The sequence below is a fragment of the Jaculus jaculus genome, chromosome 11, assembly GCF_020740685.1.
Source record: "Jaculus jaculus isolate mJacJac1 chromosome 11, mJacJac1.mat.Y.cur, whole genome shotgun sequence".
Taxonomy (NCBI): domain Eukaryota; kingdom Metazoa; phylum Chordata; class Mammalia; order Rodentia; family Dipodidae; genus Jaculus; species Jaculus jaculus.
The window spans coordinates 72,872,316-72,898,588 of NC_059112.1; positions in this window are offsets into that span (position 1 = coordinate 72,872,316).

Consider the following 26,273-nt stretch of genomic DNA (forward strand, 5'->3'; position numbering starts at 1 on the left):
CCTCTCCTGCCTGCATGTATGCATACATAGGAATGTGTGTGTGTGTGTGTGTGTGTGTGTGTGTGTGTGTGTGTGTGTGTTCTTCCAAAGGTTCGTAAGTCAGAGCAATTCAATAACCACAAGGGGAATATCACACACTTCATATTAAAAGCATACCCCATATTGTGTTTTAAAAATATAAAGATAATCATATTAGATAATATAATTTAAGTTACTTAATAGTGTATATTTGGGGAATGAAAGATGAGGTAAGAAGAGAATAAGTTTAATAAACTTACAATTTGATAAACAAGGGGGACTACTCAGCTCAGAACCCACATCCCTAGGAAGGATAAAGTCAAGGACAGACATGAGATTGCTGGCTCTGGAGTATCCTGGTTTGGTTAGTAATTGAAGCACATGTTCATTATTTCTATTTAGGGACTCTAGATGATTCATTTACAGGACTTACTTAGCCAATGAAATGGGAGCTCATAGCTATTGTCATGTTCAGACTTCCCAAAAAGTTGGATGGGTTTTGTCTATTTTTCTTTTAACTCCTTACCTGTGGTTCCAATAGCAGTAGATATTTAAACTGATAGCATTATCTCATGAAACAGAAAAAAAAAATATGGATTGTCATTCACTACACAAACTCCCAAATAATCCATTTAAATAGTAGGGATTTTTTCCAAGATGTCTGTCATTTATAAGGTTTTTGTTAATTTTGAAAATTTTGACAGCTTGAGATTTTATACATGCATATATATTAGTTCTGCAAACTGACAATAAGATCAGCAAAACAACAGAAATAAAATAATCCTTCAGTGCTGTAACTTACATGAACACTCTCAAGAAATGTCTGTTAAAATATTTAAATTTAGTATTTCTTCTGAAATGTAAGTTACGTTATATGGGACAATACCATCATAAAACAACATAATTAGTTAGTTTTATGGCCTTGAGGATTTCTTGGTTCACCTTTCCATCTCTGTTTTATATAGTTTTACCTCAACTACTTTTCTCCTGTGCTCACATTGATATTAGCAACATATCATATTACATATCACATTATTTTCTTAAATTTATGAGATTTATATATCAGTATGAGCTCAGAATGAAAAACAGAAAGTTCACATTATTTTAATATATGTTTTTATTCTTATAATTGTAAACTCCTTCTGAATTTTTGTGTTTTATAATTGCTTTGCCAAATATTTAATAAGTTTGTGAAATATTCATGAAAAAATTTTCCCATCTTAGATATCTTAGCATATCCTCAGCAAAAGAAATACCTCTGGAGGCATCACCATACCTGATCTAAAGCTATATTACAAATCATAGTAATAAAAACAGCATGGTACTGGCATAAAAACAGGAGTATAGACTAATGGAATAGACTTGAGGACCTGGACTTTGGGTCAAACAACTATAGCTACTTGATATTTGACAAAGGCCCTAACAATATATTCTGGAAAAAAGACAGCATCTTCAACAAATGGTGCTGGGCAAACTGGATTACCATATGCAGGAAATTGAAACTTGATCCACACATTTCGCCATGCACTATACTCAAGTCCACATGGATCAAAGACCTCGATATAAGATCAGAAACTCGGCTATTATTGGAAGAAAATATAGTAAGAATTTTCCATGATATAGGAACGGAAATAGACTTCCTGAACAAAACCCCAGTAGTTCATGATATTGATCTTAAACAGTCACTCAACCAATGGGATCATATGAAGCTGAAGAGTTTCTTTAAAACAAGAATACAATAAGCAAGGCCAATAGATTACCCACAAAATGGGAGAAAATATTTGCTGGTTATCCAACTGACAGAGGCCTAATCTCTATAGTCTATAAAGAACTCAAAAACCTAAACAGTCGTAGGAAATATAGGAACATCTCTTATTTTTATTCATTTTCCATGGTGGTGCTTCGTAGTTTCAACTATTTATATTTCCCTTAGTTCTTTTGGATGGCATTTTGGACATGATGCATAATTGTAACAGTGAAAATTTTAATTTACACTTTTAATAAATGGCTATATTTTCCCTAATAACAATATTTTCAAAACACAACTTCCCAGAGCTCAGGAATAACTGCTAACATGACCCTTCCCTCCAAGCTTGCCAAGCTGAGAGTGAAGAATACTTTTCAGAAATGTGAGACATGATTGTAGTTTACTTTTTAAATTTTTTTAATTTATTTTAATTTATTTATTTGAAAGTGACAGACAGAGAAAGAGGCAGAGAGAGAGAGAGAGAGAGGCGGGGTGGGGGGTAGGGAATGGGTGTGCCAGGCCCTCCAGCTGCTGCAAACAAATTCCAGATTTGTGCCCTCTCTTGTGCTTCTGGCTAAGGTGGGTCTTGGGAATTGAGCCTCGAACCGGGGTCCTTAGGCTTCACAGGCCAGTGCTTAACCACTAAGCCATCTCTCCGGCCTATGACATGATTATAGTTTCCTCAGACAGTAGTTGCTGCAGAGGAATGTGGTACCAATCTCATTGACAGAACCATGATATATCTTTTTTTTTTTCATCTCTGAAAGCTCTGTCTAGCCCTTAGATAATGATCTTATCAGTTATGTATCTTAATGCAAATATAAATTTCACATATTTTTCTTTACAATAACGCTTTGGTGGATGTCTCGCTCTTGGACTCACATCATTGTTTCATTTGTTGGAATGTTTACTGTTCCAATAAAAATTAGAAATTCTGTATCATCTCTCTATTTTAATTTCCCTTAAAATTTATGCATTTCAGTAATCATCTGCATTAATTTTTGTTCTCTTAAAATGATATTGCTAACCATTCCATCTCTTTTTCCTATGCTATTCTATATTTCACTTGCCATGCTTGCTTTTGGAAAGGTGACTATTTTTTTCACAACTTCACATGTAATTTTAAGTTATTTTCATGTCATACACATATTTTATATGTCATATTTTATTTATAGCCTCAATGAAAAGAGCCCTTGGAATGGATTATTAATTTAATTTGTCAGTTTACTAGATTAGTCACAACCCTTTTTATTTGACAGTCAACCTCAAACTTACAACTTTGTATTTTGAATTTCTAACAAAAATTTATTTACTTTGTGGTATTAAAAAAAGTCTGCTATTGGTTAACTATCTTGTGAACTATCTTCCATTTACCAGAGTCAATATTTTAATGCCATTTTCAAAACCATATTCCCATTACAGATTATGGGAGTATAAATTGTGATACTTTATTCATTTAAGTATGTATGCTTTCTTTCCTCTCAGACTCTCTTCCTTAGATAGGGGAACTGAAAACAAAATTTTTAAAAATTTTGTATTTATTTTCAATGAAAGAAAGATAGACGGGCTGGAGAGATGGCTTAGTGGTTAAGCGCTTGCCTGTGAAGCCTAAGGACCCCGGTTCGAGGCTTGGTTCCCCAGGTCCCACGTTAGCCAGATGCACAAGGGGGCGCACGCGTCTGGAGTTCGTTTGCAGAAGCTGGAAGCCCTGGCGCGCCCATTCTCTCTCTCTCCCTCTATCTGTCTTTTTCTCTGTGTCTGTCGCTCTCAAATAAATAAATAAATAAATAATATTAAAAAAAAAAACAGAAAGATAGAAATAAGGAAGAAGAGGAGGAAAATGAGGAGAAAGGGAGAATGTTTGTGCCAGGATCACTTGCCAAGGCAAATGACTGGATGATATGCACTTTGTGCATGTGGCTTTATGTGGGGAATTAAACCTGAGCTTTCAGGCTTTTCAAGCAAGCAACATTAATTGCTGAGCTGAAAAGTAATTTTAGTGTGAATTTACTAATGGGAACAAAGTCTACCATGAGAACTATGTTGATTGTCTTCATACAGCATAAGATATTCTATGGTTGACTTTGATATATGAAGCAAAAGATATAATTTAAAATTTTAATTAGACAAAGAATAAGAGAGGATGGAGAGACTGCTCAGCAGTTAAGTCACTTGTCTATGCTCAGCAGTTAAGTCACTTGTCTGTAATTTCTAATTACTTGGGGTCAATTTGCCAGTACCCAGTAAAGTCAGAAGCACAAGGTGGCACAGTATCTGTGCAGTCATTTGCAGTGGTTAAAGGCTCTGGCATGCCCATTCCCCTGTCTCTTTCACACACACTTTTCTCTCTGTCTCTCTTTCTCTTTCACACACCTTACATACTAATTAGTTAATAAAAATCTTGGCAGGTAATTATGTTGAAACTCCTAAATGTATGGAGGCAGAATATTCCATGGGCTGCTGAGAAGAATGTGTAATCTGTAGATTTTGGGTAGAATGTTCTGTAGATATCTGTTAAGTCTAATTGATCTGGGAGAATAATCGGGACTTATTCAAAAATCACGACTCCACAAAAGTGGATAATGTGGGTGAAATGGATGAATTCCTGAACACATACCACCTACTAAAGCTAAACTCAGAGTTTAATGTGCTAAACCAACCTGTCACAAACACAGAGATTGAAAGGGTCATTAAAAACTTCCCTAAAATCAAGAGTCCAGGACCAGATGGCTTCTCAGCTGAAATTCTCTCAAACCTCCATGAAAGAATTGAAACGAACTTGTCTCAAATTGTGCCACACAATTGGAGAACAGGGAAAGCTACCAACATGTTTTATGAAGTTTATATCACCCTAATACCAAAACCAGACAGAGATGCCACAATGAAAGAAAACTACAGGCCTACTTCGCTGATGATCTTAGATGCAAAGATGCTGAACAAAATCCTTGCAAACCGATTTCAACAAGATATCAAAGGCATTAAACATCAGGGAAATGCAAATTAAAGCAACTATGGGATTCCATCTTACTCCAATAAGGATAACCAACATTAAAAAGTCTAATGGCAACAAATGCTGGCAAGGTTGTGGAGAAATAGGAACCCTCATTCACTGTTGGTGGGAATACAAGCTGTTACAACCACTATGGAAAAAAATATGGAGATTCCTAAAAAGGATGACTATAGAGGCACCAATTGCCATTATTCACTTACTGTGCATTTACCCTAAAATCTCCAAACCTGGGCTGGAGAGATGGCTTAGCAGTTAAGTGCTTGCCTGTGAAGCATAAGGACCCTTGTTCAAGGCTCTATTCCCCAGGACCCATGTTAGCCAGATGCACAAGGGGCACATGTGTCTGGAGTTCGTTTGCAGTGGCTGGAGGACCTGGTGTGCCCATTCTCTCCCTCTCTCTCTCTATCACTCTCTGCCTCTTTTTCTGTCTGCCACTTTCAAAGAAATAAAAAAGTAATTAATTAGTTTTAAAACCCCTTAAAATCTCCAGACCTTAGCTCAGAGATATTTGCTCAAACATGTTTATAGCTGCTCAATTCATAATTGCTAAGAGCTGGAATCAACCTAGTTGTCCTTAATTAGACAAAGGGATATTAAAGATGTTATATAACTACACAATGGAATTCTACATAGCAGTGAGGAAATATGACACAATGAAATTTGAAAGAAAAATGGTCAAACGTGTAACAGATCATTCTCAGAGAACTCACCCAATCACAGAAAGATAATCATCACATAGTCTCAATGATCTGTGGCTCCTAACCTGAATCTGCCCTTGATGCTGACATACCTAATAAGCATCTCAAGGATTGGACAATAAGGATGGTGGGTCAGGAAGGGAGGGTAAACTATGGGGGGGGGGCTATGAAAAAAACTGTACCCAAATGGAAATGGTACCATAAAATCTGAAAAGACATCCTGAAAGACATACTAAAAAGTCAAACCTTCAGCAGGTGCTGAGAGACAATACCTGATTCATAGGGACCTTGAGAGGGTATGATAGAGATTATCAATCTTCTCCTGCTTCTCTCTCTTTTATTATATCACCTATATTTTTCTTCTTTCTTCCACTTTGGCACCGACCTATAACTCCCAGTACCAGAATGTGGGTAGCATGCACAAGGTGCTGTTGTTCAGAGAGTCCTATAGGAGTTCCCAAAAGAAGACATATTTCTGTCAGAGTACTTGATGACCCACCAAAGGTTAATGGTAAGACCCTACTGCTGAAGACACCATATGCTGTTGGGACAGAACACTGAGCAACTTAGCTGGAAGCTAGAAGAAAGTCAATCCCCAGACAGTTATCTTGTCTAGTTCCAGAAGTTGTTACATGTTGACTGGGGGAAAATGACCAACATCTGTCTAAGCAATCCTGGGTCTAAGCTGCTCAACAGCAATCAACCTAATGTGATGCTCACACAAGTGCAATAGTGGCACCCAGCAATGGCGGGTTACCAACTGCTCTTGATTTGGATAACAGACCCATCCATACCTGGAATGGGGAATCAAGTCAGAACCACATCCAAAAATGAGCCCACTGTCCATCTCAAGCTCCCACCAATAGTGGGCTACAAGAGGGCCTACATCTATTAAATTCTCTCTAAAATAATAATGGGTATCCATGTATATTGCACTGACCTCACTCTCCCTTGGAGAATTTGCTTCTGTTTTTCAGATGGATTCAGTACCTGAGTGGAGAATCGGATCATTGCACCCCACCTGGGCACCAGCTGAAGCCATAGAGTTAGTGGAATACTGAGCAAGAGATGCTTTCTTGGTGAACCTGGTATCAGCACAAGGGTGAAGGAGACAGACACAGAGAGCACTCAGCTCCCACCAAATCAGATATCAAGAGACACAGAGACTTCCAATACCTCTCATCATTGAAACAGACCTAAAATTAACCCAACCTGGCTCAAGGAAATTCACAGAAGAGGGGGCAGAAAGATTGTTAAAGCCATAAATTGGGTCCATACACAGAGACATTACCTTGTCCCCATAAGTGATGGCCACCTCCACAATGCAACACCAACCATCTGCAGGGGATCATGACAGGGAGAAGGTTAATAATGGTACCATCATGGATGTATACTCACTATATTTTTCACTAATAAAAAAAAAAGTCTTGGCAGGGCACAGTGGCATATGCCCCCAACACTCTGGAGTTAGTGGTCAGAGGATCACCACAACTTCAAAGAAAGCCTGGGAGTTCTAAGTTCAAGGTCTTCCTGGGCTAGAGTGAGTCCTTACTTTGAAAATAACCAAACAGCATATGAAAAGAAAAGTAAGATTTTTGACAAATAAATATTTAATGCTTAATTTTTCTTTTAATCTTTTTGAGGTAGGATTTCACTCTAGCACAGGTTGGACAGAAATTCTCTATGTAGTCTCAGGATGGCTGCCAAGTCATGGCAATTATCCTACCTTGCCTCTCAAGTGCTGGGATTGTAAGCATGTGCCATCATGCCTAGCTCCTGCTCACTATAAGTAAAAGTATAGTTATAATTTTTCAATGGCCAAATTGAATATATGGCTTTTGCACATTGTATTTGCTTGGAAAAAAAAAACAGTTCGAGACAGAATTCCATGGAGAATACATGGTCTTAGTCTTATGGGGTATTTTGGTTTTATTTTATTTAGTTTTTTATTATTTCTTAAAATATTTTTATTTATTTATTTACAAGCAGAGAGTCAGGCAGAGAAAGAGAATGGGCACACCATGTCCTCTAGACCACTGCAAGTGAATTACAGATGCACACACTGCCTCATGCATCTGGTTTTATAAGCATATGGGGGAATAGAACCTGGGTCGACAGGTTTTACAGGAAAGCACCTTAACCCTGAGCCATCTTTCTAGCCCAGTGTTAATATTTTTTTAATGAATTAGTTTTGTACTCAGCAAATACAGTCAGTTTGGTACCATTATTAGACTCATCCATGACCTACCATCTCCCCATTGCTCCACATTGTTAAGGTATATGGGGCGTGCATTGTACAGTCAGCCCACAGTTATGGGTAAGATAAATGTCTCTGCATATCATGACCCAGCATATGACTTTGACATTCTTTCCACCCCCTCATCCACAAAATTTCCCTGAGCCATGTTGGGTTCATTTTTGGTCTGCTTCAGTGATGAGGTGTTGGGGGCTTCTGGATATCTGGCTCTCTGATTTGGTAGGAGTTAATTTTTCTCTGTGCTGGTCACCTTCTTACTTGTGCTGGTATCTGGTTCATAGTGAAAACAGCACCCTTGCTTGTTTCACTAATTTTTCTTAGTTTCAGCCAGGGCCCTTTTGAGGTATGACGGGGTGGCTCTCTCCGTAGGATCTACAACTATCTGAAAAAGAGAAGCAGATCCTCCAACGGAGAGTAAGTTAACACCAGGACAAATAAGATAACCCTTACTATTTTTATAGAGAATTTAATAGGTATAGGCCTGCTTGTAGCCCATGATTGGTGGTAGCTTGATATTGGAGAGTGGGCTTATGTTTGGATATAGTTCTGACTTGTTTCCCAGCTCCAGCTATGGGTCCCCTACCACTGAGGGGACCAATTAGCCAAATCAAGAGCAGTTGGTTCCCCACTATGGCTGTGTGCCACTATTGCACTTGTGTGGGCCTCACAACAGGTTATTTGCTGATAGGTAGATTAGACCAAGAGTTGCTTGGACAGATATTGATCATTTTACCCCAGTCACCCATGTAGCACCTTCTGGCATTAGATGCACCAACTGTCTGGGTTCTTACTCTCTTCTAGTTTCCAGCCATGACATTCCATTTTATGTGTCAACTGCATATGGTGTCTTCAGCAGTAGGATATTACCACTAACATTTGTTGGGTCATCAAGTACTCTAACAGAAATCTGTCTGTATTTTAAGAAATCTTGAAGGTATCTCTAATCAAAAGCTCATTGTGTATGATAGCCACATGCTGATACTGGGAGTTACAGGTCAGTGCCCACTATTAAAATGAGGGAAAAGATAACTAATATACAAGAGTTAGAGAGAAGATAGAGAGAGAGAGACAGAGGGGGAGAGAGAGAGAGGAAAGGAGGGAAGATGTAGAATATTAAGGTTAGCCTTGATCCTACCCTCTCCAGTGTCTTGTGGTTCAGGTGTTCCCTGTAAGGGCCTGGTGAAGGTTCAGTTATTTGGATTGCCTTTTAGGAAGCAGAATTTTATGGCACCATTGCTGCTTGAGTCTAGATTTGTGTTTCCCACCCCTTAGAATCCCTCTCCTGCCTCCCCAACCATCCTAGTGTGTAGTCCATGAGATGCTTGCTGGATATGTAAGGTATTTTGGGTAGATTCAGGTTAGGGGCTGTAGATGAGTGAGAATATGTGGCATTTTTTTTTCTGTGATTGAGTAAGTTTGCTGAGAATGATCTGTTCCAGATTCAACCCTTTTCCTCAAATTTCATTGTGTCATTTTTTCTTACTGCTGTATAGAATTCCATTGTGCAGATATACAACATCTTAGTTATCCATTTTTCAAGTGATGGACATCTGGGTTGATTCCAGCTCTTAGCTGTTGCAAATTGAGCTGCAACAAACATGGTTGAGCAAATCTTTATGGCCTGTGGTTTGAAGGTTTTAGGGTAGATGCCCAGTAAGGGAATAACTGGGTCTGTTGATATCTCTATAGTCAGCTTTTTCAGGAGTCTCCATATTGCATTTCAAAGTGGTTATACATCCTACATTCCCACCAAGAGTGGATGAGTGTTCCTACTTCTCCACATCCTTACCAGCATTTATTTTCATTTGATTTTTTCATGTTTTTCTATCCTTATTGGGGTAAGGTGGCATCTTATAGTTGTTTTAATTTGAATTTCTCTGATGATTAGGGATGGTGAACATTTTCTTAAGTGTGTGTTTGCCATTTGTATTTCTTCCTCTGTGAAGTGCCTGTCCAGCTCTTTGCCCCATTTTGTGAGTGGGGTGTTTGATTCTTACTGTTTAGATTTTTGAGTTCTTTGTAGATTCCAGAGATTGGGCCTCTATCAGTTGGATAACCCACAAATATTTTCTCCCATTCTGTAGGTAATCTGTTGGCTTTGCTTATCGTATGCTTGTCTGTGAAGAAACTCTTCAGCTTCATGTGATCCCATTGGTTGAGTGACTGTTCGAGATTATGAGCTACTGGTGTTTTTTTCAGGAAGTCTTTTTGCATTGCCATATCATGGAATGTATTTCCTAAATTTTCTTCCAGTAGTATTCAAGTTTCTGGTGTTGAGGTCTTTGATCCATTTGGATTTGAGTTTAGTGCATGGTGAAATGTATGGATCAAGTTTCAGTTTCCTGCATATGTTTACCCAGTTTTCCCAGCACCATTTGTTGAATATGCTGTCTTTTCTCCAGCCTATACTGTTTGGGCCTTTGTCAAATATCAACTATAGTCTGGGTCCTCAAGTCTATTCCATTGGTCTCCACTCCTGTTTCATGCCAGTACCATGCTGTTTTTATTACTAGAGCTTTGTAATATAGCTTTAGATCAGGTATGGTGATGCCTCCAGAGATATTTCCCTTGCTGAGGATAAGGAAAGGCCTTCTGCCTTTCCATACGAAATTTGAGATCATTTTTTTTTTTTAATCTCTGTGAGCAACAGTGTCTCCTGTCTCATTGCTTGAACTAGCGCTTCCAGTACTATCTTGAAAAGAAGTGGTGAGAGAGGACAACCCTGTCTTCTTCCTATTCTTAAGGGAATTCTTCCAGTCTCTCTCCATTAAATATTATTTGGTCCTTTGAAGCTTAGAATATTGTCTTTATTATGTTAAGATATGAACCAACCATGCCTATTCTCTCAAATATTTTGATCATGAAGTGATGTTTTATCTTGTCAAAGGCCTTTCCCGCTTCTATGAAAATGATCGTGTGGTTTTTATGTTTAACCTTTTTTATGTCATGTCTTACATTGACAGATTTCCGTATGTTGAACCACCCCTGTGTTCCTGGGATGAATCCCACTTGGTCAAGGTGAGTAATGCTTTTGATGTGTTGTTGGATTAGGTTTGTGGGGATTTTGTCCAGGATCTTTCCATCTAAGTTCATCAGGGAAATAGTCCAGTAGCTTTCCTTTCTTTTGGCATCTCTGCCTGGTTTTGGAATTAGGGTGATACTAGCTTCATAAAAGGAATTGGGTAGCTTTCCCTGTTCTCCAATTGTGTGGCAGATTTAGGAATATTGGTTTAAGTTCTTCCATGAAGATTTGATAGAATTCAGCTGAGAAGCCCTCTGGTCTTGTACTCTTCTTTTTTGGGGAGGTTTTTTATTAATTTTTCAATCTCCATGAGTGTGATGGGTTCATTGAGGTGATTAATCTGATCTGAGTTTAGCTTTGATAGATGGTATGCATCCAGGAATTTATCCATCTCCTCCACATTATCCAGTTGTATGGAGTAGAGGTTTTTGTAATAAGTCCTGATGATTCTCCCAATTACACTTATATCTGTTATGATCTCTCCTTTTTCATTTTGAATTTTGTTAATTTGAAGCTTCTCCATTATTTCTTGATCAAATTGGCCAGGGGTTTGTCAATCTTGTTTATTTTTTTCAAAGAACTTGCTCTTTGTTTTGTCAATTGTCTTAATTGTTTCCTTGGTTTCCAATTTATTAATTTCTGCTCTGATTTTAATTATTTCTTTCCTTATGGAGCTCTTTTGGTTGGATTTTTCTTGCTTTTACAGTGCCTTTAGGTGGATGGTTTGGTTATAGATTTGGGATCTTTCTGTCTTTTTTATGAAGGCATTGAGTGGTATGAATTTTCCCCTGAGAACCGCCTTTGTTGTGACCCATAAGTTTTGGTACAATGTGTTCTCATTGTCATTCAATTACAAAAGTTTTGCAATTTCATTTTTTTTTATTTCATCCACTGTCCATTTATTGTTTAAAAGTGTGCTGTTCAGTTTCCAGATGCCGCTGGGATTCTTGGTAGGTCTTTGGTTGTTAATATTGCATTGTGATCTGATATCATGCAGGGAAATATGTCAATCTTCCTAAATAAGTTGAGGCAGACTTTGTGACCCAGTATATGGTCTACTTGAGAGAATGTTCCATGAGCTGCTGAGAAAAATGTCTTGTCTGTGGATTTGGGATGGAAAGTTCTGTAGATGTCTGCTATGTCTAAGTGATCTATGGTTTTGTTGAACTCTCTTACTTCCCTGTTGAGTTTCTGTTTGGATGATCTGTCTATTACTGATAATGGTGCATTGAAGTCCCCAGCTATGATGGTGTTGGTGGTTATTTCTGTTTTATTGTCAAGTAGGTTTTGTTTTATGAACTGTGGTGCCCCTGTGTTTGGTGCATACAGATTTATGATTGTAATATCCTCTTGATGGATTGTTCCCTTTACAAGTAGTAAGTAGCTTTCTTTGTCTTTTTTGATTGTTTTTGGTTTGAAGTCAACTTTATCTGATATTAATATAGCTACACCTGCTTGTTTCTTATTCCCATTTGCTTGGAATATTGTTTTCCACCCTTTCACCCTGAGGAGGTGTCTGTCTTTACTGGTGAGGTGGATTTCTTGAAGGCAACATATTTTGGGGTCTAATTTTTTGATCCATCCTGTTAGCTTGTGTCTCTTGGTGGGTGAATTAAGGCCATTAATATTTAGGGTAATGACTGTGAGATTAGATTCGATCCCTGCCATATTGTGGTGGTGGATGTATGTTGGTGTTTTTATGGACTTTGAAGTTTTGTGCCTACTCTGAGTTTGGTTATTGTGATCTGCTTCTTGTAGGCAATTGAGTTTGATTATTTGTTTCTTCTCTGTGGAGAATTTCCTGAAATACTCTCTGTAGGTTTCATTTTGTGTTCATATAGTAAAGCTGAGTTTTGTCAAGGAAAGTTTTTCTTTCACCATCTATTATGAAGGATACTTTTGCTGGGTAGAGTAGTTTGGGTTGGAAGCCATAGGTTCTTAGACTTTGCAGTGTTCCTTTCCAGGCCCTTCTTGCTTTCAGGGTTTCCATTGAGTAGTCTGAAGTAATTCTGATGGAGTTACCTTTGAAAGTGGTGTGCTGTTTATACCTAGCTGCTTTTAGGATTTTTCTTTTTGTTGTCAATGTTTAGAGTCTTAGTGATAATATGTCTTGGAATGTTTCTCCTTTGTCCAGTCTGTTTGGAGTTCTGTTGGCTTCTTGTATCTTGATGGGCCTTTCTTTAAAGAGACTGTGGATGTCTTCTTTAATTATTTTGTTGAATAAGTTCTCTATGCCTTTGGTATGAATTTCTTCTCCTTCTGGTATTCCAATGATCCTGATATTAGGACGTTTAAGTATATTCCACAATTCCCTCATTTTCCATTCACAGGAATGTTTGAACTTACTAAAATTTCTGAATTCTCGAACTTTTTCTTCCATCTTTTCTTCCAGATCAGTGTTTCTCTCCTCCAATGGGCTGACTCTATTCTTGAGGTCTTCAAGAGAGTTTTGTACTTGTTCAATTAAGTTTGTCTTTTCTACTAATTTTATATGTATATTTTCCATCCCTCTGTCAAGCTCCCTTTTCACATCATTTTCTGATTTTCTTGGTGATTCTTGGAATTCATCCTTGCACATCTTTATGTCTTCATTTAGCATGGCCAGCTGATTTTTAAGGTCTTCTTTTCTTTCACTCTCCCTCAAAGTTTTAACTCTCTTTGAACTCCTTCCAATTTCTTATCTATGAGTTCTAGTTTAGTGATGACATCATCCACATGATTATCAGTCCTTTGTTGCTTTCCTGCAAGTTCTACAAGTAGGGTTGTCAGGGTTGCATTGCTCACAGCTTCAATTTGATGTTCTGGTCCTAATGACTTTTCTATGTTTTGGTTGGATGTATTCATTGTAGGACTGGGTGATCTTCCTGGATTTTCTTGCATTTGATTTTTTTGTTGTTGTTGTTCTGTATTTTTTAAATTTAATTTATTGGTTTTCTTTTCAGCAAATACAGGCAGTTTGCTACCATTGTTTAGGTTCATCCATGATCTACCCCCTCCCATTGGACCCTCCTTGTTGATGTAAATGGGTCATGCATTGTGGAGTTAGCCCACAGTTACTGGTACGATAAATGTCTGTGCATATCATGACCCAACATGTGACTCTGACATTCTTTCTGGCCCCTCTTCCACAAAATTTCCCTGAGCCATGTTGAGTTCATTTTTTGTCTGCTTCCATGCTGAGGTGTTGGGGGTGTCTGAGGCTCTGGCTGTCTGATTTGGTAGGAGATGATTTTTCTCTGTGTTGGTCTCCTTCCCCTTTGTGCTGGTATCCAGTTCATCAGGAAAACATCACCCTTGCTTGTTTCACCAATTGTCCCTAGTTTCAGTCAGGCCCCATTTTAGGTATGTTGGGGCAGCTCTCTCCTTAGGATCTGCATCTATATGAAAAAGAGAAGCAGATTCTCCAAAGGAGATTAAGTTAGCACCTGGAAAATTGAGATAACAATTACTTTTTTGATAGAGAGTTTGATAGGTGTAGGCCCTCTTGTACCCCATGATTGATGGTAACTTGATATTGGAGAGTGGGCTTATGTTTGGGTATGGTTCTGACTTGTTTCCCAGCTCCAGCTATGGGTCTCATACCACTGAGGGGATCAGTTAGCCAAATCAAGAACAGTTGGTTTCCCACCATGGCTGTGTGCCACTATTGCACTTGTGTGGGCATCACATCAGGTTATTTGTTGCTAATTAGGTTAGACAATGAGTTGCTTGGACAGATATTGTTCATTTCCCCCAGTCGCCCATGTAGCACCTTCTGGCACTAGACACGCTGACTGTCTGGGGACTGACTCTCTCATTGCTTCCAGCCATGCCATTCCATTTTATGTGTCAGCTGCATATGGAGTCTTCAGCAATAGGGTCTTACCACTGGTGTTTGGTGGGTCATCAAGTACTCTGACAGAAGTCTGTCATTGTTTTTGGAAACCTTGTAGGATTCTCTGATCAAAAGCTCATTGTGGATGGTAGCCCCAAGCTGGTAGTGGGGGTTACAGGTCAGTGCCCTCTAGGAAATTGAGGAAAAACATAACTAATATACAAGATTTAGAGAAAATAGAGAGAGAGGGAAGAGGGGGAGAGGGAGGGAGGGAAGATGTAGAAGATTTAGGTTAGTCTGAAAAAGAGAAGCAGATTCTCCAACGGAGAGTAAGTTAGCACCTGGAAAATTGAGATGATACTTTTTTGATAGAGAGTTTAATAGGTGTAGGCCCTCTTGTACCCCATGATTAATGGTAGCATTTGATTTTTCATGTTATTATTTTGTGCTGTGGTTTGCCCACGACAATGTATTGGCAAGTAGGTGGGTGGATCAGCCTGGGTCATGTGAAATGGGAATTTGAGGCAGACTGGAGCAGTTACCAAGCAGCCTTGGCTTTGGCTGTCACTTTCCAAGTCTGCCTATCTCCTGCTTGGTAGGGGCGCCAAATTGCCTGAATTCTCAAGCGGTAATGCACCAAAGCTGACTGTGTTTGAGCTAGGAGAGACCTTGAGGTACCAAGCACTGAAGCAGCCCAAACTCTGATTGGGAACACTGGAATCCAGAAGCATTCTGTGTTCCCTGCCATAGGACAATGGCAAATGGCTGATGTGGCAGGCAAATAGGGGATGGCACCTGAGCTGGTGCAAGTGAGAGACACACTGAGCTTTTGTGGCAGTTGCTGTGGGACTGGGCTCACTGAATGTGCAGTGGCAGGAGCAGTAAATGAGTGAGTGTGTGGAGCAGTCTAAACTTCCACGTCTGCACACAGCTGCGCTGTGGGTATGGGGAGGAGTGGGCTACCTGCTCCTAAGGGAATCAGGGATTCCCTGTTATTGCCTGGAATCACTGAATGTGTAGTGGCTGGAGCAGTAAATGGGAGAGTGTGCGGAGCAGTTTAAGCTTCTGCACACAGGGATAGATCGGTGCACAGCAGCAGCGGCAGCAGACATGGTGGCTATTTGGGGGGAGGTATGGGCTACCTGCCCTGGAGGGGATCTGTGATTCCCTAACTTCCATCCCTCTGTACCCTCCCACTGACAATCTATTGGAGATTGCTCTCCCCTAAAAGCCCCAGTGAACCCTTAATATCTTGCCTTTCTTTCCCTGGGACTTGCAGTGCAGCTAGGCAGTGGCCATTTTGGCTGGAAGTACAATTTATTTATTAGAGAGAGAGAGAGCATGGGCGTGCCCGGGCTTCCAGCCACTGTACACAAACTCCAGGCACATGTGAGCACCTTAACCACTAATCCATCCCTCCTGCCCTATTTTAATTTTTTTTATTAAGTACATATTTTGTTTGTTTACATCATATTTTGGTATACTGTGTTCCCCCATCCTTGCTCCTATTCCACTGGGACCCTTCGTCATTGAGGTTGCAGTATTCCCCATGGGATTGTGGGTTGTCCATTGTGGGAGAAGCATGAATTCTTAGGTGCTTCTGGGTTCCTGTGTTGGTATGTTTTGAGTATCCTCAGAGTCTGTATCCTTCACCATTATCATTCATTCATTCATTCATTCATTGTCAGGCTCACCATGGAAGCAGCACTCTTGCTCATCTCCCCAATTCCTTTATGGTTTTCCCTGGACCTTGACTGAGATGTGAGTGGTGGTTTATCCTCTTTAGTCCTGCTATCTTCTCAGAAGTAAATAGATTCTCCAACAGAGAGTAAAGTCAACATAGATTAAAAGAAAAAAGCATTATTATTTTTTGGAAATTTAGAAGGATGTAGCACCTCTTTTAGTCAAATACTACTGGAAGCTTTACATTGGAGAGCATAATCTTCATCTCCATAGGATTCAGACCTGGTTCCAATTCCAGATATTGGTTTCTTTCCACTGAGTGCTTATCTTAGCCAATCAGAAAGCCATTGGTTACTCACCAGGCTGTGTGCCACTATTGCATTAGTGTGTACTTCTTGCCAGACTGGTTATTCCTCAGTAACTTAGATGCCTACTTGTTCATAATGTTTTTGGCCACATTTTCCCAGCATCTTGTACAGCACTCTCCAGTGCTAGATTGGCTAACTGTCTGGAGACTCACTCTCTTCCGGGTTCCAGCCAGGTCTCTCTATGTTCTGTATTGGCAGCATATGGTGTCTTTAGCAATAGAGTTTTATCTTTTACCTCAGGTGGGTAATCAATTGCTTTGACAGAACTGTGTCTTGTTTTGGGACATCTTATGTCTCTCTGATCAACATCTCAATGTAGGAAGCACCTACTTCTGATACTATGAATTACAGGTCAGAGCCAAAGATTTTTTTTTTTTTTTTTAAGTTTAGTCTTCATTCCACCCTCCCCAAGGCCTTTCTTTTTGGGCATTCCCCCTATACTCCTGTTGAGGGTTATATTTTTTAGTCTACCTTCAAGAAGAAAGGTTTCTATGGAACCAGTTTATTTTGGGATTTGTTTTGTGCTTATTTCCTTCATCTTCAATCCTCTCCCCCCTCCCCACAACCCTTCTGTCTCTGTTGTCTGGTCCTCAAGTTTCCTATCTGATATGCCAGCAACTCAAGCTGATCCAGCTAGAAATCACATATGAGTGAGAACTTGCAGTATTTGTCTTCCTGTGATAGTGTGTTCACTGAGTATGATCTGTTCCAAGTCTATCCATTTTCCTACAAATGTTGTTGTGTCATACTAACAGACACAATTATTCTCTTACTGGGCATTTATCCTAAAGGCTCCACATCAACCATGCTTTTAGCTGCTGAATTCATAATAGGAACTAATAATAAGAACTGCAATCAAACCAGATCCCTTCCTTGCATGAATGGATAACAAAATTATGGTGCACATACACAATGAAATTATACTCAGTAGTTAATTTTATTTTTTTAGAATACTTCAATATTGACTTTTTAAGTTTTAATAATACATCAACCAGTGTTTACACCATTTTTGTTATTACATTTTGATACGCTTTACAAACCTAATTTTTGAGAAAAATTCCAGGTCAATAAATAAAAAATTAAGGTTCTGCCTGTGAGATGCTGTATTGTTTCTCTGTTTCTTGTCACAATCAAATAGCCAGAATTATGTGTATTTGAATGGCTTTCCTTTCATGATTTACTTAGCACTGTCTAATGTGGCTTTAGGTGCTCTATGCATAGACTTCTGCATGAATCACTGCTTCTGTACCAGTGGAGGTGGTTCTGATGCAGATGAAATGACTTGATTCTCAGTTTAGCTCTTCAAGACCAAAATTACAAATGATCTTGTACTGCTGAAAGCAGAATGATGGGACAGGCCATTCCAAGTTGGATCTCCATATTAGTGAAAAAGTAATTGATGTAGAAAATCTCTAATTTGGGCTGGAGAGATGACTTATCCACTAAGCTGCTTTCCTGCAAAGCCTAATGACCCATGTTCAATTTTCCAGTATCTATGTAAGCCAGAAATACAAGATAGTGCATGTGTTTGTAGTTCCTTTGCAGTGGCTGGAAGCCTTGGCACTCCCATTCTCTCACTCTCTCTTTTTCTGTATCTGCCTCTTTGTCTCTCTCTAATAAACAAAAAATAAAAAGAAATGAAAATTTCTAATTTAATAATCAGGCGTTCCATGTGTTCTGACTCTAGACATGTATTAATAGTGCACATAATTATACATTGAATCAAAAATGGTCTATTGAAAAGTGTTGTGAGGAAAAAAAAAGGAGAATACTTTGACAGAAACCTGTCTTGTTTGGGGGCCTCATAGGTCTCTCCAATCAACAGCTATCTCCTTGTGAGTAGCAATCAATTTCTGGTACTGAGAGGTATAGGCCAGAGACAAAAATATTGTGTTTTTATAATTCATTTGTTTATTTTTTTATTAATTACTTTTGTACTCAGTGAAAACAGTCAAGTGTGTACCATTGCGAGGCTCATCCATGTCCTACCCCTACCCCTGCCCCTCCTTGTTGAGGTATATGGGTCATGCATTATGGAGTTAGTCCACAGTTACGGGCAGGAGAAGTTATTCTGCATATCATAACCCAACATGTGGCTCTGACATTCTTTTTGCTCCTTCTTCTGCAAAATTTCCCTGAGCCATGTTGGGTTCATTTTTGGTCTGCTTCAGTGATGAAGTGTTAGGGACCTCTGATATGTTAGGAGTTGATTGTTCTCTGTGTTGATCTCCTTCATCCTTTTGATGGCACCCAGTTCACCAAGAACACAGCACCCTTGCTTGTTTCACCAATTGTTCTTAGTTTAGATGGAGCCATTTTCAGGTATGACGGGGATGATTCTCTCCTTAGGATCTGTGTCTATTTGAAAAAGAGAAGCAGATTCTCCAATGGAGAGAAAAGTTAGCACCAGACAAAGGAGATAGACCTTATTTTTTTAGAGAGAATTTAATTGATGTAGGCCTTATATATAGCCCATGATTGGTGGTAGCTTCATAATGGAGAGTGGATTCATGTTTGGATATGGTTCTGACTTGTTTCCCAACCTCAGCTATGGGTTCCTTTTCACTGAATGGATCAGTTAGCCAAATAAAGAGCACTTGGTTTCCCACCATGACTGTGCACAACTATTGCATAAGTGTGAGCATCATGACAGGTTATTTGCTGCAAAGTAGGTTAGACCATGAACTTCTTGGACAAATATTGGTCATTTTTCCCCAGCCACTCATGTAGCACCTTTCTGGTACTAGATGTGCTGACTGAGGACAGACTCTCTTCCACATTCCAGCCATGTCATTCTATTTTTTTTTTTTTAAGGTCAAGGTGAGTTTATTGTCCAAATAGCATAACCTAATTGCATATCAAGACCACTTTCAATTCCACCTCCAAACTAGTCAGAAGAACAAGTTATGTTTCAAAGATCGTGGTAAAGGCGAATGGCTGACTACGTCACGTCACCATGGCAGCAAAGACAACATTTTCCCCCACACTTCCCAAACACCATTTTTTGTTTGTTTGTTTTGCTCACACTCATCACACTACTTTAACACTTTGTAACATCCCACCCACACCTCTTCTAGAGTACACCGTGAGAGAATAACATTGACTCAATGTGGCATCACACTCGTAAAGCAAATCTTTTTTTTAAAAAAAGAAATAATAATAATAATCCACAACAAGAAAGTGTAACTGAAAGAGATGTGAGGTACATGGGGGAAGGATATAGCATAATGAAAAAATAAAAAAATTCAATGGCCTGATGACTTGCTGGGGATATATAAGAGCTGGCCAGCATTAAGAACTACAATCGATGAGAAATAAAGACTTTTTTTTCCCTTTTTTCTTTTTCTTTTTCTTTTTCCTTTCTTCATTTTTTTATTTATCTTATTTTATTTTTGGTCAAGGACATGCACCTGTTGAAATAGATAGGCTACTGTAATGGATACAGTCAATAAGGCACTTTTGCCCCCCAGAAGGCAAAAATGAATGAAATCTACAGTTTCATCATGTGTGAGTGTAATTGCTGCTGGCTTCTTACAACTTGAGCCAAGAACAGACTACAGACAGCCCAGCCAAGCAGGGTGGCACACGAAATGGGAGCTGTTCTGGCTGAAGTGTCTCTTCCGGGGATCCAGAAACATCCAAAAACCACAGCGGGGGTAGGGACATCATCAACACCTCCTGGTGACTTCCTACCCTGCCTTGTACAAATGGACGGCTGCACACTGCTGCAGTTGAGAGCTGCTCAGAATCTCCACACCCCCAACAGAAGCCCGGTGACCATCTACACCTATGGAGAGGAAGGTTTGCTGGCTCAAGAGGACTTTACTGTCTGGGCATCCATTTCCCTTTTTAAAGTTATTCCCCAAGGCTAGACTGTGTCAAGGGGGAAAAAAACCCAAAAACCAAAGAAGAATGCTTTTGGCTTAAAAAGTCAACGGGATCACTTGACTTCCTCCTTATTCCAGCCTCCAGTTCCCACACTCCATCAGGATTACCTTCTTCAGCTAGACAACCTGCATGCCGGGGACTTAAGGTATCCTCCTTCTTCCAACCCTGCGCTCCATGGTCTTCTCTGAGGAAGCCACCCCATCTCAGCCCTCTGGTCTCATGGCTCCCAGGGTAGAATCTGAATTAGCCAGACTGTGAGGGGAGACCTGAAGGACCACTGCCCAGCCAGCCAAGGACTCTGGGGGAGCTATGCGTGTCCCTCCAACCCTGGCCTGGCTGATGCGGGGGGGGGGGGGGAGAAAAACCATGTCATTCTATTTTATGTGTCAAACACATATGGTGTCTTCAGCACTAATGTCTTATCACTAACCTTTGGTGGGTCATCAAGTACTCTGACAGAATGGCAAACATGCACTTAAGAAAATGTTCATCATCCCTAATAATCAGGGAAATGCAAATTAAAACAACTATGAGATTCCACCTTACCCTAGTAAGGATAGCAAACATCAATAAATCAAATGAAAATAAATGCTGGCAAGGATGTGGAGAATTAGGAACACTCATCCACTTTTGGTAGGAAAGAAAGATGGTACCACCACTTTGGAAAGCAGTATGGAGACTCATGAAAAATCTGACTATAGAGATACCAACAGACCCAATTATTCCCTTACTGGGCATCTACCCTAAAGCCTTTAAACCTCAGTCCAGAGAGATTTGCTCAACCATGTTTATAGCAGCTCAATTCGTAATAGCTAAGAGCTGGAATCAACCCAGATGTCCATCACTAGAAGAATGGATAACTAAGATTTGGTATATCTACACAATGGAATTCTACACAGCAGTAAGAAAAAATGACACACTGAAATTTGAAGAAAAATGGTTGAACCTGGAACAGATCATTCTCAGTGAACTTACCCAATCATAGAAAGAAAATTGCCACATAGTCTCACTCATCTACAACACCTAACCTGAATCTACCCAAAATACCCAGCAAGCGTCTCAAAGCCTAGAGAACAGAGTGGGTGGGGATGGAGGGGGGGCAAGTAATAGGATGGGAGACACAAATCCAGACCCAAACAGCAATGGTACCATAAAATTCTACATCCTAAAAGGCAGACCAAATGGAGAGGGAACACCTGAGCCACAAGACAGTGGAGCATGTATGATGAAGACTGACAATCTTCTACTGCCCCCCTCTCTCTTTTCTCTCTAACTCTTATAGTTGTGATCTTTTTCTTCCTTTACTTAGTGGGCACTGACCTGTAACTCCCAGTACCAACATGTGGCTATCATCCACAATGAGCTTTTGATCAGAGATACATACAAGTTTTCCTATAAGGAAGACAGATGTCTGTCAAAAATATTGTTTTTAACCTTAGCCTTCATCCCAGTCTCTCTAGGATCCTTCTTTTCAGGTGCTCCCCATTATTCCTTTTGAAGGCTATATATTTTAGTCTATCTCAAAGGATAAAGGTTTGTATGGTACCAGTTTATTTTGGATTCAGTTTTAATTTTCCCTAAATTAATAATGCTTATTCCATTTATACTATGCTGTCTTCACTCTACATTGGAGAATCTGTTCTTCTTTTTCAGAAGGTAGGAACACCTAAAGAGATAAACTACACCTCACACTTCAGCCAAGGCACAGCTGTAGCCGCAGAGGAATTGAGGAGATGATCTAGAGTGCTGCTTCCATTGTGAACCTGTTAATCAGTACCAGGGTGAAGGAAACAGACCCTAAGGATGCTAAACACTTACCAAAGTAGAGATCCAGAGGTTCCTAAGAGCTTACCACTGAAATAGACTTAAAACTCACCTATCATGGCTCAGAGAATTTTGTGGAAGAGGGGACCGAAAGAATGTAAGAGCCACAGGTTGAGACATCGTGCCCAGAGGTATTCCCTCCACCCCAAAATAACTGTCTTCTGCTCTCACAACCCAAAAAGGAATACCTACAACCCCAATGAGGAGCGTCCACAGATGAATGGGGGCAGGGCCAAAAGAAAAGAACTTACCAACACATGATGTATTCATTCAAAATATGTTGCTAAAAAAATAATAAAAGAGTGTTAGTCAACTGTGACTGCTAAGCAAACAACTATAGAATAACTCTATTCACCAGGGGTATTATTTTTCAGTGTTAAAAATTCTTGGAAGTCCAAGAATAAGATGGAAGTATACTGGGATCCTGGAGAAGACCCTACTCTTGATTTGTCCATTCCTGCCTACCTTGTGTGTTCAGATGGCTGGGGAGGGAGTATTAGACTCTTTTCCTTTTCTTACTTTTGTGAGCATGGAGAGAAGCACACAAAGAGATAGAGAAAGATAGATAGATAGATAGATAGATAGATAGATAGATAGATAGATAGATAGATAGATAGAGATGAATGAGCAGGACCAAGTCTTTTGTTACTGCAAAACTATCCAGATGCAAGGACCACTTTGTGCACCAGGCTTTACATAGGTCCTAGTAACTGAAACCTTGCCAACCCAGGTTGACAAACTTTGCAAGCAAGTGTCTTTAACTGATGAACCATCTCCCCAGTCCTCTCATCCTTTTTTAAATTTACTAACTTTAATATCTTAGCATATAAGGCATTATGTTGTATAATAAAATTTTTATAAATACTTTTTAAAAACTTTCCCCTCCATGTCCTTCATGTCCCCCTGCCCTCAATAAGTGGTTCTTTTCCTCTTCCAAAAGCCTGTGTTCTGCTCTCATGTCACATCTAACCCATTACCTTTTTGTTCCCCCTCTTTCCTTCCATAAGATTTCTTCTGCCTTCCTCTTGTGGTTCTCTTTTTAACTTCATGACCTATTAATGTGGTTTGAATGTGAAATACACCCTACAAATGGACAGGCCTGTGGAAATGTAGTCACCATCAGAGAGCTGACCTTTAGGTAGATCCTGACTAGAGAAAGTGGGTTGTTGGGATGGGAAAAGTTTCACTTTGTGTCTTCTCATGTCTGAATAAATTGAATGAGACCAATTCAATAGTAGCAGACTTATATGGTAGAGGAAATGCCAAAATTCTTGTTCCTTACTCTTATCCATGTCTAAATTGAGAGAGAACAAGTAGAATAAAAATATGAAAACTCTTTTTTTAAAAAAATTTTTGTTCACTTATTTATTTATTTGAGAGTGACAGACACAGATAGAAAGACAGAGAGAGAAAGAGAGAGAGAGAGAGAGAGGGAGAGAGAGAGAGAGAGAATGGGCACGCCAGGGCTTCCAGTCACTGCAAACGAACTCTAGATGCATGCATCCCCTTGTGCATCTGGGTCCTGGGGAATTGAGCCTTGAACTGGGGTCCTTAGGCTTCACAGGCAAGCACTTAACCGCTAAGCCATCTCTCTAGCCCCTGAAAACTCTTTTAATGGGTACAGAAGGCAGTTGCTAAGAATAAGACATACTTAACTATTCAAGAGTTTAGTGCTGTTAAAGCATTATCCTCCACACTGGGACAGAAGGGAAGATGCCCTGAATACAAGAACCCATGTATCAAAGGTTCCGTCCTGTGGTTGAGGAGTTAATTTTGAAGGATAGAAGCTGAAATGACAATGGTGGAGAAAGGATCCTCTGTTCTAAAACAACTCTGCAATACAAAGGAAGTACTACTATGACCAAAGATGGCCAGGATGCATTTTCCCAGAAACATATATTTCTATCTTATCCACATGGTACTAGTTTGGTATACTTGCAAAATGAAAAAGTGAGGGGACATAGGGGATGACACCAAAGTTCTTTAAAAATGCCATGGCCAGGCATTGTGAGACCTGACCCTACTAATTGCAAGAAGACTCTAAGAAGCCATTGTATGAAGCTATGATAAGGAAGGCTAACTTTCAATGGAGATTAGTGGATATTTCTGATGCTAGGGCAATGAGACATGTTCCAAGAAAAGCTGAAGGCACAAGGAGAAGCCAGAAGAAGTAAGGGACTATGTGTAGAACAGGATGCAGAGCTAGCCTTCTGAGGCTCAGATTATTTCATCATGAGTTCTAGATGTTGGTCATATAGCTGAAAAATTGTGTCCTTGCCCTGTCGTATTTCAGTCTGGCTTTTGTCTGATTTTATTTTCTTCACTAGCCTCCTTTTCCTGTCTTAAGGACAGGAAATGTTTACCCTATGACATTGTATGTTGCAAGCATGTAATTTTCTTTATGATTTTATAATGGTTCACAGTTAAGAAATTGCCTAGAGTCTTAAAAAGGATGTTGAATATTTGAACCCTGTTAGAACTGCAAAGACTGTGGGTTTGTAAGTTGGAGTGAATATATTGTACATTATTTGATCATAATTATATGTGGGACATGTATAAATGTGTTTAGAGTGGAGAACCCCAGAGACTATTGTGTCTGAACACTTGGTCTCAGATGAGCATGAGTTTTGAGGTCAACTATTCTGAACAAAAAGAGGAACTCTGGGTTTGTTGAGAAACTCCATCTCAAGGAAACAAGAAGAACAGAAATAAAGGAAGAGCACCCAACATTTACATATATTTTACATTTTCTGTATCCTTTCCTTTGTGGTTGTACACATAGGTTTGTACCATAATTTAGCAATTATGAATAGTGCTTCAATAAACTTGGTAATTCAAGGATCTTGTTATATAATAACTTAGAGTCTTTCTGAGGTTTTATGCAGGGTGAGAGATAGGACCTATTTTCACTCTTCTGTATGTGTATATGCTGTTTTCCCAGTAGCACCATTTGTTAAAGAGTTCATCTTTCCTCCAATATTTATATTTAATACCTTTGTCAAAATTAATTGGTTATAGCTATATGGGCTCATATCTAGGGTTGCTCTTCTAGGTCATTGACCCACATGTCTGTTTGTTTGTTTTTTTTCTTTTGTTTGTTTGTTGTTTTTTTTTTTTGACAGCACTTTGTATTATGACATGAAATCTGTTCTGGTGATACCTCCAGCCTCGATTTTTCTTCTCAAATTTGATTTGGCTTGTAAAGATCTTTTTTTGCTTCCAAATAAACTTTAAGATTATTTCTGTTAAGAATGACAGTGGAATTATGACAATTACAGTGAAGCTATAGATTGCTTTGCATAGTGTAACAATTTTCACAACCTCTGTTCTTCTAATTCATGAAAATAAGAATTTTTGCCACCTACTACAGTCTTCTTCATTGCTTTATTTCATGATTTAATGTGTTCACTGTATAGGTATCTCACTTTCTTATTTATGATTATACCAAGTTATTTTACTTTAGAGGCAATTGTGAACAGCTACTTTCCAATTTATTTCTCACCATGTTATTGTTCTGTAGGAAGGCTACTGAGTTTTTGCATGTCAATTGTTTTCTTGCACATTTGCTGAAAGTGTTTATCAAATCTAAAGTTATGTTAAGTTCATCAAGAGGGTATTAGTGAAAATCTATTACTGTGTATTTTTATAGTTTGCAGACAAAAGGAACTTAATCTATTACAAATTATAACTTTTAAGTGGTAAGAGATAAACATGGAGTGGAAGTGCAAATTAAATGACTGAAAGTAACATGGAAAAGTATACATTTCTTAAAATATTCCTTCCTCTAATGATAAACTAATAGTCCCATGAGCTACAACAAGGTAGGATCCATTATAAGGTAAATAGCAATGTTTTGGACTGGGTTCAAAAAGCATGGATTTATCTTTATGAATATCATAGATAAATTGTTAAAAATATTTTTAGTCAATTGAAATTTGAATTTC